Source organism: Chelonia mydas, chromosome 4 (assembly GCF_015237465.2).
Source record: "Chelonia mydas isolate rCheMyd1 chromosome 4, rCheMyd1.pri.v2, whole genome shotgun sequence".
Taxonomy (NCBI): Eukaryota; Metazoa; Chordata; order Testudines; family Cheloniidae; genus Chelonia; species Chelonia mydas.
In genome coordinates, this window is record NC_057852.1 from 139,690,596 (window position 1) to 139,707,521 (window position 16,926).

Genomic DNA, 16,926 nt, shown 5'->3' on the forward strand with positions numbered 1-16,926 from the left:
TGTGGAGATACCTGGGGCACAATGCTGGAGGACCAGGTAGCTGGTGAGTTTCCCACCTTCCCAGGCTTTGGGCTTCAGCCCTGGGGTGGCAGGGCAGGACACTTTGGCCACAGGGCTTTGGGCTCCAGCCCTCCACTGCCTCCCGCCGGCGCCTCCCCGGACCTCTTCCCCCCACTCCATCTAGGGCTTAATTTCTCCCCAGGCTTGTTGACAGGGCTGAGCAAGTCTGCTGTGAATAGTGATACTTCTATGTTTGTTAATATCACTTTTCACAGCAGACTTATTAGCTAGCAATACATAAATTACAGTGATTTGGCCGAGTATAATTATTTGTTTTTCCTAAAGCTAAATTAAGTATTTTAGGAAAAAGCGTGAGAGCGGCCACCAGCAAGAGTTGGTGGCCGCACTCTGAGGCCACCAAAAAATTTGTTCTGAGAACCCCTGTATCTAGGCCTTCTATTTGACACTTTGGCAAGAAGAAAATTTTCCCTAGAGAGTAAACTGATGGTGTCAGGAATTAGTCAGCTGCATCAGTCTCCTCGTCACGTCAGTCTAAGTTTGAGAAAATAGTCACAAGAAGGTGCCAACTCCTCATTTCACATACAGCGTTACGTTGAATGCACCCAAAGCTACGGACACTGGTAGAGCCCTGCGCAGATACCAAATCTGGATCTGCATCTGATCCGCAAACATGGGCCGCGAGGATCTGCAGATTTGCAGGGTTCTAGCCATGGGGATGCTGCAGAGCTGAAGACACAGACCCCGCAGCCTTGTGTGGCAGCAGGAGCGGACACGGGGCAGGGAGCCAAGATTCTTCAGCTCTAGGTACGGCTCTGTCCAACTTCTTATGCCCTGCCCATCACATAGGACGTGCCAGACTGGATCAGACTTGTGGTCGATATAATCCAGTATCCTGTCTCTGACAGTGGCTAGAACCAGCTGCTTCAGAGGAAGGTTCAAGAAACCCTTCAGCAGGCAGATTATGCCAATTTCCCCCTCCCCCATGAAGGTTTCCCTCCTAATCCCTAACAGTGAGAGATCAGCTTAAAGCCCTGAAACAGGAGCATTAACTATTATCGCTCTGCATTTTCTTCTTATCAATATAAATGTCCAGTCCCTTTTTGTTGCTACATTTTCAGCCTCAACAGCACCCAGTAGCAATGGGTTCCACAGGCTAATTATTCACCATGTGAAAATGTGTTTCCTTTGATCAGTTTTGAATTTCCAGCCTTTTCACTTCAATGAATGTCCCTTTGTTTTTGTGTTATGAGACAGAGAACAGACGCTCCCAATCTACCTCCACTGGACCATACAGACTTTTGTCCCCTCTCTTTCACCATCTTTCTCGAGTAAACAAGACCAGGCTCTTCAGTCTTTCCTCATGTGAGGTTTTGTTGTTTTTTTCCCCCCAGCCCCTTGATTCTTGTATGAACTCCCCATCAGTGATCCCACTGATAGGAGTCCTGTCACTGGCTTGTTAGGTATCCTCAAGCAAGTCATGTCATCACTTTGTGCCTCGCTTTCCCACTCTGTTAAATGGGGATATCAATTCTGACCTACTCCATCGGGTGAGGTGTGTAGTTTTCTGAGTAGACAAGAGTGGACAGTTACTGGTCTGCGTGAAGTGGGCAACTTTTACTGTTAATATTGGCCCAGTTTTATTATTTTGTATAGTAATTAGCTGAATGTGCATCTAGACTCATTGATTTTAGGGCCAGAAGGGACCACTATGATCTAGTCTGACCTCCTGCATAACAAAGGCTAGCGGAGTACTGTTCAAGGGCTCTGTTTTTCATTTCCAGCATCTGGCCTGTAGGCATCTGATACATGAGGAAGTATCATTTCTCCCCCTGTTCCTCTCTCTGTCTGTCTCTCACACACACACACCCCCAGCTCCAGAAGGGAGAATTGCTGTCTTGCCCTTCCTGAGGCTGCTGCATGGTGGGTTGTCTGCTACTCTACCCTTCCCCCAGGCTCCCTATTTTGGGCAGCTCCTCCCTCCCACACAGCTCCAATACCAGCCTCTGCAGGAGCTCAGAGCTGTGCTAAGCATGATATTGACATGTTCTTGTCAGTTTCACAGCCACACATTAAGTTCCCAAAGGCTGCAGTGAAAATCACTAGGGTCTTCCCCACTAAGGGCACCATTTTCAAAGGCACCGAGCACCCACCAATTCCACTGGAGATCAGCGCCCTGGAAAAGTAGAGCTATTTAAAAAAAAAGAATAAAAGCTTAGATTCTACAGGAACTAAGGGTTCATGCCCCGGACTCACCAGTAAGGTAGCAGCATTTGAGTGCTGATAGAATTGTCTAAATGCCATAGAACCCCTTTCTACACAGACTCTGCTGTGGGCCATGTCTACTACCAATCCCACTGGCTTCAAAACCGGCGTTCCCTGTATCTCAGGTACCTAAATGATCCAGAATTCCTACTCATTTCCATTTAACCCTCTCTCATCACACCCTCGCCCAAGCTCTTCTACAGCCAGGCTACCAAGAAACACACCATCAGACCTTAATACCCAGTAATATATAGGGGGAGAGCTCACCACGCGCCCCAGCTGCATTGCTCCTTCCCTGGCACACTAGTTATTGTCCCAGCAGCTCAACAGACATTTCCCTGGTAGGGCTATATTCATTGTGGGGAGAGAGGCTCCCAGCCAAGCCAGGCTCAGCACAGCTCCGGCTGAATCAATGAGTTCCAGCCCAGCGGCTGCCTGCAGAACCCACAAGGAGCAGGTAACCTACAGAGACAAGAGACCCACTAGAGACAGGGGAGATTAGCCAGCTAAAGAGCAGGGCTGGCGCTCACACTTCTGCATTCTTACCGGAGGCTGCAGCATGAACTTTGCTTTTCCACTCTCCAGCTGCCTCTACCACGCTGAAAAGCCTCCCCAGCAACCAGGCAGGGAACCCGCAGCAGACAGACAGACCCTGCCTTGGCGAGAGAGTTTCTCTTGGTGTCACAGGGGAAACTCCCCTCCCCGCAGATGCCCAGGGAAGGGAAGGGAAGAGGGGGTGAGGAACGAACAAGGGTGGGAAGGAAGGAGGGGCGGGGAAGGGAAGAATTGAGCGGAGCAGGCAAGGAAGGGGAGAAGGAGAGGGAGGGGGAGCAGACGAGAGGAGTCGGGGCAGAGCAGGGGGGAGCTGAGGCAGGAAACAACTTGGGGGAAGCAGGGCGTGGGAGGGGAGCTGGGGGACTGGGACGAGGCAGGAAGGGGGCTGGGGAAGTGGGGCAAGAGCAGGGCTAGGGGAGCAGGGGGACTGGGGTGGGGCAGGTGAGGCTGGGGCAGCGGGGACGGGCTGGGGCAGCTGGGGACAGGAAGGGATGGGGCAGGTGGCAGCAGCAAGGGGGTGTGGCGGGAGGGGACTGGGGTAGCTGGGGAGGACTGAAGGGGGCAGGAAGGGATCGGGGTGGAAGGGAGGCAGGGTAGATGGGAGCAGGGGACCAGGACAGGTGAGGAGGGATGGGGAGGCGGGAACTGACTGGAGCAGGCGAGGGGGAGCGAGAAGGGGCCCGAGGCCGGCGGGGTAGATGAGAGGGAAGGGGCGGGGCCGGAGCCGGTGGGGGGTGGGGCACATGAGGGGGAAGGGGCGGGGGCGGGGCCGGCGGGGTACATGACGGGGCAGGGCCGGCGGGGGGCGGGGCACATGAGGGGAAGGGGCGGGGCCGGCGGGGCACATGAGGGGGAAGGGGCGGGGCCGGGGCCGGTGGGGGGCGGGGCACATGAGGGGGAAGGGGCGGGGCCGGCGGGACACATGAGGGGGAAGGTGGGGGGTCGAGAAGGGACGGGGCAGATGAGGGGGCGGGGTAGATGAGGGGAAAGGGGCGGGGCCGGGGGCGGGCGGGGCTCCGGGCTCCGCCCCCCGGACTCACCGCTCCCCGGCGCGCTCAGCCCCGCTGCGCTGCCCACAGCCCCGCGCGACCCGCTCCCGGACACGCCCCCGCCCGCTCCCATTGGCCCGATCTCGTCCCCGCCTCCTCGCTCGCTCATTGGCCAGGGCGGTTCCGGGGCCTGTGAGGGCACGAGGCGCCCCCCCAGGGGGGGCGGGGCCTAGGGGGAGGGGTCACACAGTTGCGGGGCGACGGGTCACGAATGGACCAATGACAAGCCCATGGGGTGGGACTGTGAGTCTGGGACTGGCAGCCAGGACTCCCCCCACATGCTTCCCTGAGTCAGCCGTGTGGTGCTGGGGGCCCCACTCCCTAGGGGCTGGGTCCCTCCCCACCCTCTGCCCATCCCCCCCTTCCTTCCCAATCTCACCCCCGACCTTCGCCTAGCCCACCCCCTTGGGCCCACTGCCCATGCCCCCCTTCCTTCCCAATCTCACCCCCCCCTTCGCCTAGCCCACCCCCTTGGGCCCACTGCCCATCCCCCCCTTCCTTCCCAATCTCACCCCCCCCTTCGCCTAGCCCACCCCCTTGGGCCCACTGCCCATGCCCCCCTTCCTTCCCAATCTCACCCCCTCTTCGCCTAGCCCACCCCCTTGGGCCCACTGCCCATCCCCCCCTTCCTTCCCAATCTCTCCCCCCACCTTCGCCTAGCCCACCCCCTTGGGCCTACTGCCCATCCCCCCCTTCCTTCCCAATCTCACCCCCCACCTTCGCCTACCCCACCACCTTCGGCCCACTGCCCATCCCCCCCTTCGCCCACCCCCTTGGGCCCACTGCCCATCCCCCCCTTCCTTCCCAATCTCACCCCCGACCTTCGCCTAGCCCACCCCCTTGGGCCCACTGCCCATCCCCCCTTCCTTCCCAATCTCTCCCCCCACCTTCGCCTAGCCCACCACCTTCGGCCCACTGCCCATCCCCCGCTTCCTTCCCAATTTCACCACCCCCTTCGCCCACCCCCCCCTTGGGCCCACTGCCCATCCCCCCCTTCCTTCCCAATTTCACCACCCCCTTCGCCCACCCCCCCCTTGGGCCCACTGCCCATCCCCCCCTTCCATCCCAATTTCACCACCCCCTTCGCCCACCCCCACCTTGGGCCCACTGCCCATCCCCCCCTTCCTTCCCAATCTCACCCCCTCCTTCGCCTAGCCCACCCCCTTGGGCCCACTGCCCATCCCCCCCTTCCTTCCCAATCTCACCCCCTCCTTCGCCCATCCTTCCCAATCTCACCCCCCCCCCCCGACTAGTCCACCGCCTTGGGCCCACCCCCACCTTGGGCCCACTGCCCATCCCCCCCTTCCTTCCCAATCTCACCCCCCCCCCTTCGCCTAGCCCACCCCTTTGGGCCCACTGCCCCTTCCCGTCCCCATCCCCCTCTGCTGGTGGCCGGTTTGGAATGAGAAACTTTCCAGACCTTTTCCCTGGGGTTGACCTGGTGGCCAGTCGGAGCCGGGCTGGATCCTGGGGGCCGGTTTGCACTCAAGAGAAAATGGCTGCCCCTTTTCACTGTGGGACCCAGGGGTTGGGGGCTGGAGGTGCAGCACCCCCAGGTGTCACTGTGAGAAGGTGGCCGGGGCTGCTGTCAGAAGCACACAACATGCTTTGCAGCAGAGGCCCCCCCAGTCTGTGCGGCGGCCCCCCCTAATGGGGGAGGAGGAACTTTTTTGCGGGGGGCGCTGAGTATCGGCTGCAGGACCCGCCGCCCGGGGCTCAGGGTCCGCTCCAGGCCCCCGGTCCCCCAGCTGCTGTCTGGCCCCGCCCCCCTCCCTCAGCTCCCGCGCCAAGGGTCCTCCGGCTGCCCGCTGGCCCCGTGCCCAGGGGGGCTCTGGTTCCGGCTCCACACTGGCAGCGAGAGGGCTAGGGAGAGCCCTGGGACCCAATTGCGTTCCACGGAGATGGGTATTAAAAGACGGCGACCTACCCCAGGTCAGGGCTGACCCGGAAGGAGAGCAGCGCTCGATTTCTTTTGGTGGGAGAGAATCCTGGTTGCAGCCCTGAGCTGGCACTCGCCTGCCAGCCTGATGAGCTCCTACCAGGGGGGTCAACCGGACCCGAGGGGATCACAGAAGCTTGTGACCCTTGGTACATTGTTCCAATGGTTAATTACACTCCCCATGAAAAACATATGCCTTATTTCCAGTCTGAAACCTTCCCTCTGCCCCCATCTGGGTTGACAGCAGGGTTTGAACCCAGAACTTCTTTGTGCTAAACGTTCTGTTTGTAGAGCATCCTTTCATGGTTGGAGTGGCATAATACGACCCCTGTGTGTGTGAAATTTAAAATAACCAAGCCTGCCACTCAGGAAATGCTCCCTTAATGAAGTACAATAACTCCTCACTTAAAGTCGTCCCGGTTAATGGTGTTTCGTTGTTACGTTGCTGATCCATTAGGAAACATGCTCGTTTAAGTTGTGCATTGCTCCCTTATAACGTGGTTTGGCAGCCACCTGCTTTGTCCACTGCTTGCAGGAAGATCAGCCCGGTGGAGCTAGCTGACGGGGGGCGGGGGGGGTGTCTTGGAGCCAGGGTGGGCCGGCAGCCCCCCTATCAGCTCCCCGCTCCCCTAAGTTCCCTGTGCGGCAGCAGTTCAGCTGTCCCTCCCCCCACTGCCGTGTGATGCTCCTGCCCTCTGCCCTGGAGCTGCTCCCGGGAGCCTCCTGCTTGCTGTGCAGGAATGATGGGGGCTAATGTCAGGGTGTCCCCCTCCCCCCCCCCCGCTCCTGCCCCCCACTTACACCATCTCCATAGAGCCGCCTAGAATTTACATTTGCAGATACTGTTGGAGTAGGAATGAACTTTTATGAAGTAGTGACTTCTCCTCTGGATGTATTGTGTGAGAGAGAGATTCTTGACTCACAGGAACATGGGAACAGCCAGACTGGATCTGACAAGTGTCCCTCTAGCCCAGTATCCTTCCTTCGACAGGGGCCAACACTAGGTGCTTCAGAGGAAGGTGTAAGGACCCCATCACTAGGCAGATATGGGAGAATCATAGAATATCAGGGTTGGAAGGGACCTCAGGAGGTCATCTAGTCCAACCCCCTGCTCAAAGCAGGACCTAATCCCCAACTAAATCATCCCAGCCAGGGTTTTGTCAAGCCTGACCTTAAAAACCTCTAAAGAAGGAGATTCCACCACCTCCCGAGGTAACCCATTCCAGTGCTTCACCACCCTTCTAGTGAAAAAGTTTTTCCTAATATCCAAACTAAACCTCCCCCGCTGGGTGAATCTGCCACCATGAAGGTCTTGTCTTGATCTCTAATAATAGGAGATGGGTTTAAAGCCCTGAAAAAGGTTTATCTCCCTTTCAATACTCTTTTTTTAAGCATTATGTATTATAATCTTGGATATTCTTATTATCCATATGAACATCCAATCCCTCTTTGACTCTTTCTAAAGTCTCAACAACATCCTGTAGCAAGGAGTTCCACAGGTTAATTTACAGCTGGAATGAAAAAGTAATCTATATTTTTCACAAAATTCTGCCAGGGGAGGATACACTTAGTTTCCAGCCCCTTAATTCCCTCCTGTTTCAGGTGACACCAAATCTTACACGCTGTTATGCTATCAATTAAAATAGGTCAAGATTTTCTCAAATAAGGGCCCAGAGTTTGGCTCCTTACTCTGTATTTAGGTGCCTAAATAAGTGCTAAGCACCCAACAGCCCCCATTGACTCTGGTGGGGGATGCTGGTGCTTCATATATTTGAAAATGAGGCTATTTCATGTGGATTGAGGAGTCTAACTGTAGGTTCCTACTTTTGAAAATCTTGGTCTTTCTATACTTTTTCAAGGACAAAGTCGAAATGTTGAAAGAGGAAGTTGCGTTAATGGAATCACCTTGTCCCAGAGGTGCTGGCTCTTCCCTTGTCAGTGGTCACAAAAAAGAGGTTTTTGTTTAAGTGAGTAAAGAAAATGAATAGATTTTTCCAGTCCCTTATTGTCCTTCTGCATAGCTCACACAGCCCAGGTTGAATATTAACAGCACGTCACTGCACGGTCGGTTTCTGGTTTCCTGGCACTTGCAGGCTGTTTCATCACTGATGCTACAGCCAAGCAAAAAACTGGCATTCTATCCCCAGATCTTCCACTGACTTGCTGTGGGACCTTGGGCAAGACACTCTGTGCATCTCTTTCACCCTTCCTCTGTCTTGTCTCTTCAGACCGTAATCTCTTTGGATCAGGAACTGTCTCTGTGTTTGTACAGCACCGAGCACAATCGGGCTGGGACCTCAGTTAGGCTTGGAGATGCTACTGAAATACAAATAATAATGGAAAGAGATCAATTCACATTCTATTTTTAAACAGAGCCTGAAACTGGGGCCTAACCGGCTCTTAATCTCCCCATCAAAGGGAGGGAATCCAACGTTATGCACTCTTTTGAAAAACCCTAACCTTTCCCATTGAAGCATCTGATTTATATCATAATCAGGAAAGGCAAAGAGTCCAATATGTTTTCCCTTAACGATGTGTCCTAGGTCCTGTGACCTGGACCTATTGCAGGTAGGCACCAGTAGCAGAAAGGTCTGTTGGAAGAGCATTGTTGCAATATGAATGTCTGGCACAAACTTTTGTTGAATTTTATTTTCCAATATGATTTGACTCTCTGTCTAGGTTTTTCCGTGGCCCACGTCGCCGTGATATCTTGGGGCCGTGGGGTCTGAAACTGGAGTTCCCAGGCTTTATCACCATATCTCAATTCACCTCCCCTCATATCGTCCCAACTCCAGCAATTGCTCACAGGGAAATCTTTAATATGGTTTTACTTGTTGAGTAGGGTGTGATGATAAGCCTTCGCCAAAGGGAATTGTTAACAGCTTGTGGCCTATTCTGAAGAAGGTGGCAGCTATTAAACAACCACTGCTGCTTTTCATTAAGCTTGCCCAGTTGAAAATACCCAGGGGTACAGAAATAGTCACTCTTCATATTGAAAAGTGTTGGAGAAAGGCGCCTTGGAAAAGGTCAGAGCTATTGTAAGGGCTGTAAATATTCCATTGCTCCTGTATGTGCCATACGTGACCCGAGGATAATCCCAGGATTTAGGTTTTCCAGAGATGCTGCTCCCTCCAAAACAAATTCAATTAAACGAGGAAAAAAATGCCGCTGGGGGAGCTGCCAAGCCAGTGGTTCGTTCTGGCTGTTTCCTCCTCGGTGCTAAGCTCCTGTGGTAAATTGCTTCTGCGTAGCTGAGAGAAATTGGCCAAAATAAATCAGCGAGGAGCACTAGCACATGTTCTGAAAAGAGAGCAGAATTTGCTAAACTAATTAGGATAATATCCAAATTGATGGGCTTGCCGATACCAACCACGTGTGCCTTCTGGGGAGTCTTGTGCATTGCAGCAATGTCTGCCAGGAGGCCTAACCCAAGAGGGACTGGTTAGGCTCTAAAATTGGACCACTGAGTTGCTTGTTTCATTAGAAATCTGGCTGAGCCAGTCATTGGAGAGTTGAACGCTCTTTGGGATCCTTTTCAATTTAAGGCCAGAAGGACCCGATACGATCATCTAGTTTGACCTTCTGCGCAGCACAGGCTGGAGAATCTTGCCCAATAATTTTGGCTTCAAGCCCATAGCTTCTGTTTGAGCTAGAGCATATCTTTTAAAGAGACATCTAGTTTTGATTTAAAGACTCCAAGTGGTGAAGAATCCATCACTTCCCTAGGTAAGCTGTTGTGAACAGTGAAGGTAATCAATCATCACAATGAGCACCTTATTTCTAGTCTGAATGTGTCTAGCTTCACCTTCCAGCCATTGGAACTCATTCTGCCTTTTGCAGCTAGAATATAGAGCCATCTGCTGTCAGAAATCTCTTCTACATGTAAGTACTTGGAGACTGATCAAGTCACCTGTTGACCTTCTCTTGGATAATAGTCTATCACAGTGAGGCATGTTTTCAAGACCTCTATAGCAGTTGGTATTGACTCTAGCCGTTCTTGGGGTAACAGGAAAGGTACCACTGCCTGGAATGGAGTGGTGTTCTTGCTACTTTATTTTAAACTCCAAGGGGTACCCGAAGTATACTGGAGAGAGACGCTTTAGAAATGGAGATATTTATCCTTGTAAATGCAAGTTGTTATTTATATTGTGGTAGTGCCTAGGAATCCCGATCATGGATCAGGGCCCCTTGTTCTAGGTGCTGCACAAACACAGAACAAGAAAAGGTTTCTTGTCCCAAGAAGCTGACAGTCCCAGTATAAATACATTATAGATTCCAAGGCCAGAAGGAACTAATGTGATCATAGCGTCTGAATTGATAACAGAATCTCCGTATAATAAAAAAGTAAAGACCTGTATCTATGCCATGCCAAGAGTCCTCAACCATTCTGCTAACAGACGTATCTCAACCAACCACCACACTGACATTACACCGAATCTGCATGCACCAGTTTCAGCGGTTCTAAGGAGTCAGTGCGACGAAGGGGACTGCTCAGAGTGGGGATTACTTAGTCCAGCTGCCACAGTTCTTCAAAGGTTGATTCAGCACCTGTACAACCCAACACAAAGTTGCCAGCGCAACCGACCATTCACAAATCAATACCACCAGCATACACAATAACAACACACACTCACGGCCTCTTACTGCAAAGCTTACACCTCAATGGCTCCTCCAGAACCTTCCCCCGCCACCTCCCTAACTGCCAGCCTGTGCCCCCATACAGACAGTGCCCCACTCTTACAGATCCTTTCCCCCCCACCCCCGTCAGCCTGTGCCCCCATACAGACAGCGCCCTGCTCTTCTCGACCTTCCCCCGCCACCTCCCTAACTGCCAGCCTGTGCCCCCATACAGACAGCGCCCCACTCTTCCAGAACCTCTCCCCCACACCTCCCTAACTGCCAGCCTGGGCCCCGATCATAAATATAAAGGGAAGGGTAAACCCCTTTAAAATCCCTCCTGCCAGAGGAAAAATCCTCTCACCTGTAAAGGGTTAAAAAGCTAAAGGTAACCTCGCTGGCACCTGACCAAAATGACCAATGAGGAGACAAGATACTTTCAAAAGCTGGGAGGAGGGAAAGAAACAAAGGGTCTGGGTCTGTCTGTATGCTGCTTTTGCCAGGGACAGAACAGGAATGGAGTCTTAGAACTTTTAGTAAGTAATCTAGCTAGGTATGTGTTAGATTATGATTTCTTTAAATGGCTGAGAAAAGAACTGTGCTGAATAGAATGACTATTCCTGTCTGTGTGTCTTTTTTGTAACTTAAGGTTTTGCCTACAAGGATTCTCTATGTTTTGAATCTAATTACCCTGTAAGGTATCTACCATCCTGATTTTACAGACGTGATTCCTTTATTTCTCTTAAAAGGCTTCTTGTAAGAAAACTGAATGCTTTTTTATTGTTCTCAGATCCAAGGGTTTGGGTCTGTGGTCACCTATGCAAATTGGTGAGGATTTTTACCAAACCTTCCCCAGGAAGTGAGGTGCAAGGGTTGGGAGGATTTTGGGGGGGAAAAACGTGTCCGAACTACGTTTCCCAGTAAACCCAGTTAGAGTTTGGTGGTGGCAGTGGAGATCCAGGGACAAGGGATAAAATTAATTTGTACCTTGGGGAAGTTTTAACCTAAGCTGGTGAAAGTAAGCTTAGGAGGTTTTCATGCAGGTCCCCACATCCATACCCTAGAGTTCAGAGTAGGGGAGGAACCTTCTCAGCCCCCATACAGACAGTGCCCCGCTCTTCCAGAACCTTCCCCCGCCACCTCCCTAACTGCCAGCCTGTGCCCATATACAGACAGTGCCCCGCTCCTCCCGACCTTCCCCCGCCACCTCCCTAACTGCCAGCCTGTGCCCCCATACAGACAGCACCCCTCCTCCCGAATCTTCCCCCAACACGTCTCTAACTGCCAGCCTGTGCCCCCATACAAACAGCGCCCCACTCCTCCCGAACCCTCCCCCCACCCCTCTAACTGGCAGCCTGTGCCCCCATACAGACAGTGCCCCACTCCTCCAGAACCTCCCCCCTACCTCCCTAACTGCCAGCCTGTGCCCCCATACAGACAGCACCCCGCTCCTCCCGAACCTTCCCCCGCCACCTCCATAACTGCCAGCCTGTGCCCCCATACAGACAGCGCCCCGCTCCTCCCAAACCTTCCCCCGCCACCTCCCAAACTGCCAGCCTGTGCCCCCATACAGACAGCGCCCCGCTCCTCCCAAACCTTCCCCCGCCACCTCCCTAACTGCCAGCCTGTGCCCCCATACAGACAGCGCCCCGCTCCTCCCGAACCTTGCCCCGCCACCTCCCTAACTGCCAGCCTGTGCCCCCATACAGACAGCGCCCCGCTCCTCCCGAACCTGCCCTCGCCACCTCCCAAACTGCCACCCTGTGCCCCATACAGACAGCGTCCCGCTCCTCCCGAACCTGCCCCCGCCACCTCCCAAAGTGCCAGCCTGTGCCCCCATATAGACAGCGCCCCGCTCGTCCCGAACCTTCCCCAGCCACTTCGCTAACTGCCAGCCTGTGCCCCCATACAGACAGCACCCCGCTCCTCCAGACCTTCCCCCGCCACCTCCCTAACTGCCAGCCTGTGCCCCCATACAGACAGCGCCCCAGTCCTCCCGAACCTTCCCCCGCCACCTCCATAACTGCCAGCCTGTGCCCCCATACAGACAGCGCCCCGCTCCTCCCGAACCTTCCCCCGCCACCTCCCTAACTGCCAGCCTGTGCCCCCACACAGACAGCGCCCCGCTCCTCCCGAACCTTCCCCCGCCACCTCCCAAACTGCCAGCCTGTGCCCCCATACAGACAGCGCTCCGCTCCTCCCGAACCTGCCCTCGCCACCTCCCAAACTGCCACCCTGTGCCCCATACAGACAGCGTCCCGCTCCTCCCGAACCTGCCCCCGCCACCTCCCAAAGTGCCAGCCTGTGCCCCCATATAGACAGCGCCCCGCTCGTCCCGAACCTTCCCCAGCCACTTCGCTAACTGCCAGCCTGTGCCCCCATACAGACAGCACCCCGCTCCTCCAGACCTTCCCCCGCCACCTCCCTAACTGCCAGCCTGTGCCCCCATACAGACAGCGCCCCTCTCCTCCCGACCTTCCCCCACCACCTCCCTTACTGCCAGCCTGTGCCCCCATACAGACAGCGCCCCGCTCCTCCCGACCTTCCCCCACCACCTCCCTAACTGCCAGCCTGTGCCCCCATACAGACAGCGCCCCACTCCTCCCGAACCTTCCCCCACCACCTCCCTAACTGCCAGCCTGTGCCCCCATACAGACAGCGCCCCGCTCCTCCCGACCTTCCCCCACCACCTCCCTAACTGCCAGCCTGTGCCCCCATACAGACAGCGCCCCGCTCCACCCGAACCTTCCCCCGCCACTTCCCTAACTGCCAGCCTGTGCCCCCATACAGACAGCGCCCCGCTCCTCCCGAACCCCCCCCACCTCCCTAACTGCCAGCCTGTGCCCCCATACAGACAGCGCCCCAGTCCTCCCGAACCTTCCCCCGCCACCTCCCTAACTGCCAGCCTGTGCCCCCATACAGACAGCACCCCGCTCCTCCCGAACCTTCCCCCGCCACCTCCCTAACTGCCAGCCTGTGCCCACATACAGACAGCGCCCCGCTCCTCCTGAACCTGCCCCCATCACCTCCCTAACTGCCAGCCTGTGCCCCCATACAGACAACATCCCCCTCCTCCAGAACCTTCCCCCGCCACCTCCCTAACTCCTAGCCTGCGCCCCCATACAGACAGCACCCCGCTCCTCCCGAATCTTCCCCCGCCACCTCCATAACTGCCAGCCTGTGCCCCCATACAGACAGCGCCCCGCTCCTCCCGAACCTTCCCCCCCCACCTCCCTAACTGCCAGCCTGCGCCCCCATACAGACAGCGCCCCGCTCCTCCCGAACCTTCCCCCGCCACCTCCCTAACTGCCAGCCTGTGCCCCCATACAGACAGCGCCCCACTCCTCCCAAACCTCCCCCCGCCACCTCCCTAACTGCCAGCCTGTGCCCCCACACAGACAGTGCCCCGCTCCTCCCAAACCTTCCCCCGCCACCTCCCTAACTGCCAGCCTGTGCCCCCATACAGACAGCGCCCCGCTCCTCCCGAACCTCCCCCCGCCACCTCCCTAACTGCCAGCCTGTGCCCCCACACAGACAGCGCCCCGCTCCGACCGAATCTTCCCCCTCCACCTCCCTAACTGCCAGCCTGTCCCCCCATACAGACAGCGCCCCACTCCTCCAAAACCTTCCCCCGCCACCTCCCTAACTGCCAGCCTGCGCCCCCATAAAGACAGCACCCCGCTCCTCCCGAACCTTCCCCCGCCACCTCCCTAACTGCCAGCCTGTGCCCCCATATGGACAGCGCCCCGCTCCTCCCGAACTTTCCCCCGGTACCTCCCTAACTGCCAGCCTGTGCCCCCATACAGACAGCGCCCCGCTCCTCCTGAACCTTCCCTTGCCAGCTCCCAAACTGCCAGCCTGTGCCCCCATACAGACAGGGACCCACCCCTCCCAAACCTTCCCCTGCCACCTCCCAAACTGCCAGCCTGTGCCCCCATACAGACAGCGCCCCGCTCCCCCCGAACCTTCCCCTGCCAGCTCCCAAACTGCCAGCCTGCGCCCCCATAGAGACAGCGCCCCGCTCCTCCCAAATCTTCCCTCGCCACCCCCCTGCCAGCCTGTGCCCCCATACAGACAGCGCCCCGCTCCTCCCAAACCTTCCCCCGCCACCTCCCAAACTGGCAGCCTATGCCCCCATACAGACAGCGCCCCGCTCCTCCCAAACCTTCCCCCGCCACCTCCCTAACTGCCAGCCTGCACCCCCATGCAGACAGCGCCCCGCTCCTCCCAAACCTTCCCCCGCCACCTCCCAAAGTGCCAGCCTGTGCCCCCATATAGACAGCGCCCCGCTCCTCCCGAACCTTCCCCCGTCACCACCCTATCTGCCAGCCTGTGCCCCCATACAGACAGCGCCCCGCTCCTCCCGAACCTTCCCCCGCCACCTCCCTAACTGCCAGCCTGTGCCCCCATACAGACAGCGCCCCGCTCCTCCAGACCTTCCCCCACTGCCTCCCTAACTGCCAGCCTGTGCCCCCATACAGACAGCACCCCCCTCCTCTCCAACCTTCCCCCGCCACCTCCCTAACTGCCAGCCTGTGCCCCCATACAGACAGCGCCCCGCTCCTCCCAAACCTTCCCCCGCCACCTCCCAAACTGCCAGCCTATGCCCCCATACAGACAGCGCCCCGCTCCTCCCAAACCTTCCCCCGCCACCTCCCTAACTGCCAGCCTGTGCCCCCATACAGACAGCGCCCCACTCTTCCAGAACCTTCCCCTGCCACCTCCCTAACTGCCAGCCTGCACCCCCATACAGACAGCGCCCCGCTCCTCCCGAACCTTCCCCCGCCACCTCCCTGCCAGCCTGTGCCCCCATACAGACAGCGCCCCGCTCCTCCCGAACCTTCCCCCGCCACCTCCCTGCCAGCCTGTGCCCCCATACAGACAGCGCCCCGCTCCTCCCAAACCTTCCCTCGCCACCCCCCTGCCAGCCTGTGCCCCCATACAGACTGGTGGCCACTGGGGGTCGGAGGGCAGAGTACCCGGGCTGCGGTGAATGGGGAAGGTGGTTCTCCCGAAGGGGTCGAGCCTGCCTCTCTTACCCAGCTACAGCATCCACGGGGCGGGGCTCACGAGCCGCTTCTCCCGGGGCAGCGGTCGGCTGCCTTTTTTCACCTGGCTCATTTGTGCGGGTGCCTGCGGGTTCTTGTCATGATGCTGTCGAGCTGGTCAGTGCAGGGACAGGCTCGGCGTCCCGGGCTAGCTGAGCTTGGTTTGAGGAAGGGGATGGAGCTACTTCTGGGCCCGAGAGTACTCCTTTTCCACCTCCCCTTCCCCCCCCCCTTCCTCACTCCTTCACCCAGCTGACCAGCTCAGGGCCACCTGGAATCTCCCGCAGGGACAGGTGGTCGGGGAAACACCTTCGGGGTTTCACCACCATGGATGCAGTGTGGGTTGCTGTGCCTGTCCCGCGGGGCTCTGGTCCCGCGGCGTCAGACTCACACCGACACGTCAGGTTCCTTGGCGGCCTGCGTGTTTGGCTCTCGAGGGTAGCACACTGCGCGTTCGCATGTGTTCGAGTGTAGAGCTCACGTGCTGACATTCCGGTCCCTGCGGTGTTGATCCTCACTACAGTGCCCGCCAGGGCCTTAGAGAGGTGATTCATGGCTATGGTGGAGCCGTCGGTCCACCTGCCGGAGTATCATGACCAGCAGTTGTAACGTGTCGGGCCTCAACTGTGCTGCCAGCGGAGGGCGCGCCCCCAGATTTCGCTGGAGCCAGTTCGGGGAACTCCCGCCTTCGCTCTACTCTCGGACCTGGTCCGCCCTGGGCTACGGACCTGAGCGAAAACTGCTGCTCCCCACCGCCAGGGAGGTGGGGTCCGACAGCTCTTTTCCTCGGGGGGGGTTGACCTGGTGGCCGGTTTGCGATGAGAAACTTTCCAGACCTTTTCCCTGGGGTTGACCTGGTGGCTGGTTTGGGGTGAGAAACTTTCCAGACCTTTTCCCTGGGGTTGACCTGGTGGCCGGTTTGCAATGAGAAAGTTTCCAGACCTTTTCCCTGGGGCTGACCTGGTGGCCGGTTTGGGATGAGAAACTTTCCAGACCTTTTCCCTGGGGTTGACCTGGTGGCCGGTTTGCAATGAGAAAGTTTCCAGACCTTTTCCCTGGGGCTGACCTGGTGGCCGGTTTGGGATGAGAAACTTTCCAGACCTTTTCCCTGGGGTTGACCTGGTGGCCGGTCGGAGCCGGGCTGGATCCTGGCGGCCAGTTTGCACTCAAGAGAAAATGGCTGCCCCTTTTCACTGGGGGACCCAGGGGTGCGGGGCTGGGGGTGCAGCACCCGCAGGTGTCACTGGGAGAAGGTGCCGGGGCTGCCGTCGGAAGCACAGAACCTGCTTTCCAGCAGAGACTTCCCCTAGCGGGGGAGGGCGGTTCAGGCTTTTGGCCCCTGCTGCCAGTCGATTGAGGAGATCGGGCCAATGGGAGCCGGCGGGGGCGTGTCCGGGAGCGGGTCGCGCGGGGCTGTGGGCAGCGCAGCGGGGCT

General features: G+C 57.1%; 1 protein-coding gene across 7 annotated transcripts in view; it reads right to left on the minus strand.

Moving 5' to 3' along the window:
* The window catches only part of C4H20orf27 (chromosome 4 C20orf27 homolog), a 145,049-nt gene extending 141,091 nt beyond the window's left edge, over positions 1 to 3,958 (minus strand). For 4 of the 7 annotated variants that reach the window (XM_027826436.3, XM_043544978.1, XM_037898429.2 and 1 more), the window contains exon 1: positions 2,830 to 2,961. The gene's annotated coding sequence lies outside the window, so the exon portion shown is untranslated. Of the gene's footprint in view, positions 1 to 2,829; positions 2,963 to 3,878 lie in introns of those variants that run through there. The other 3 variants (XM_037898431.2, XM_037898430.2, XM_043544979.1) reach the window with 2 other exon arrangements.
* Between the last annotated feature and the right edge of the window lie 12,968 nt (positions 3,959 to 16,926).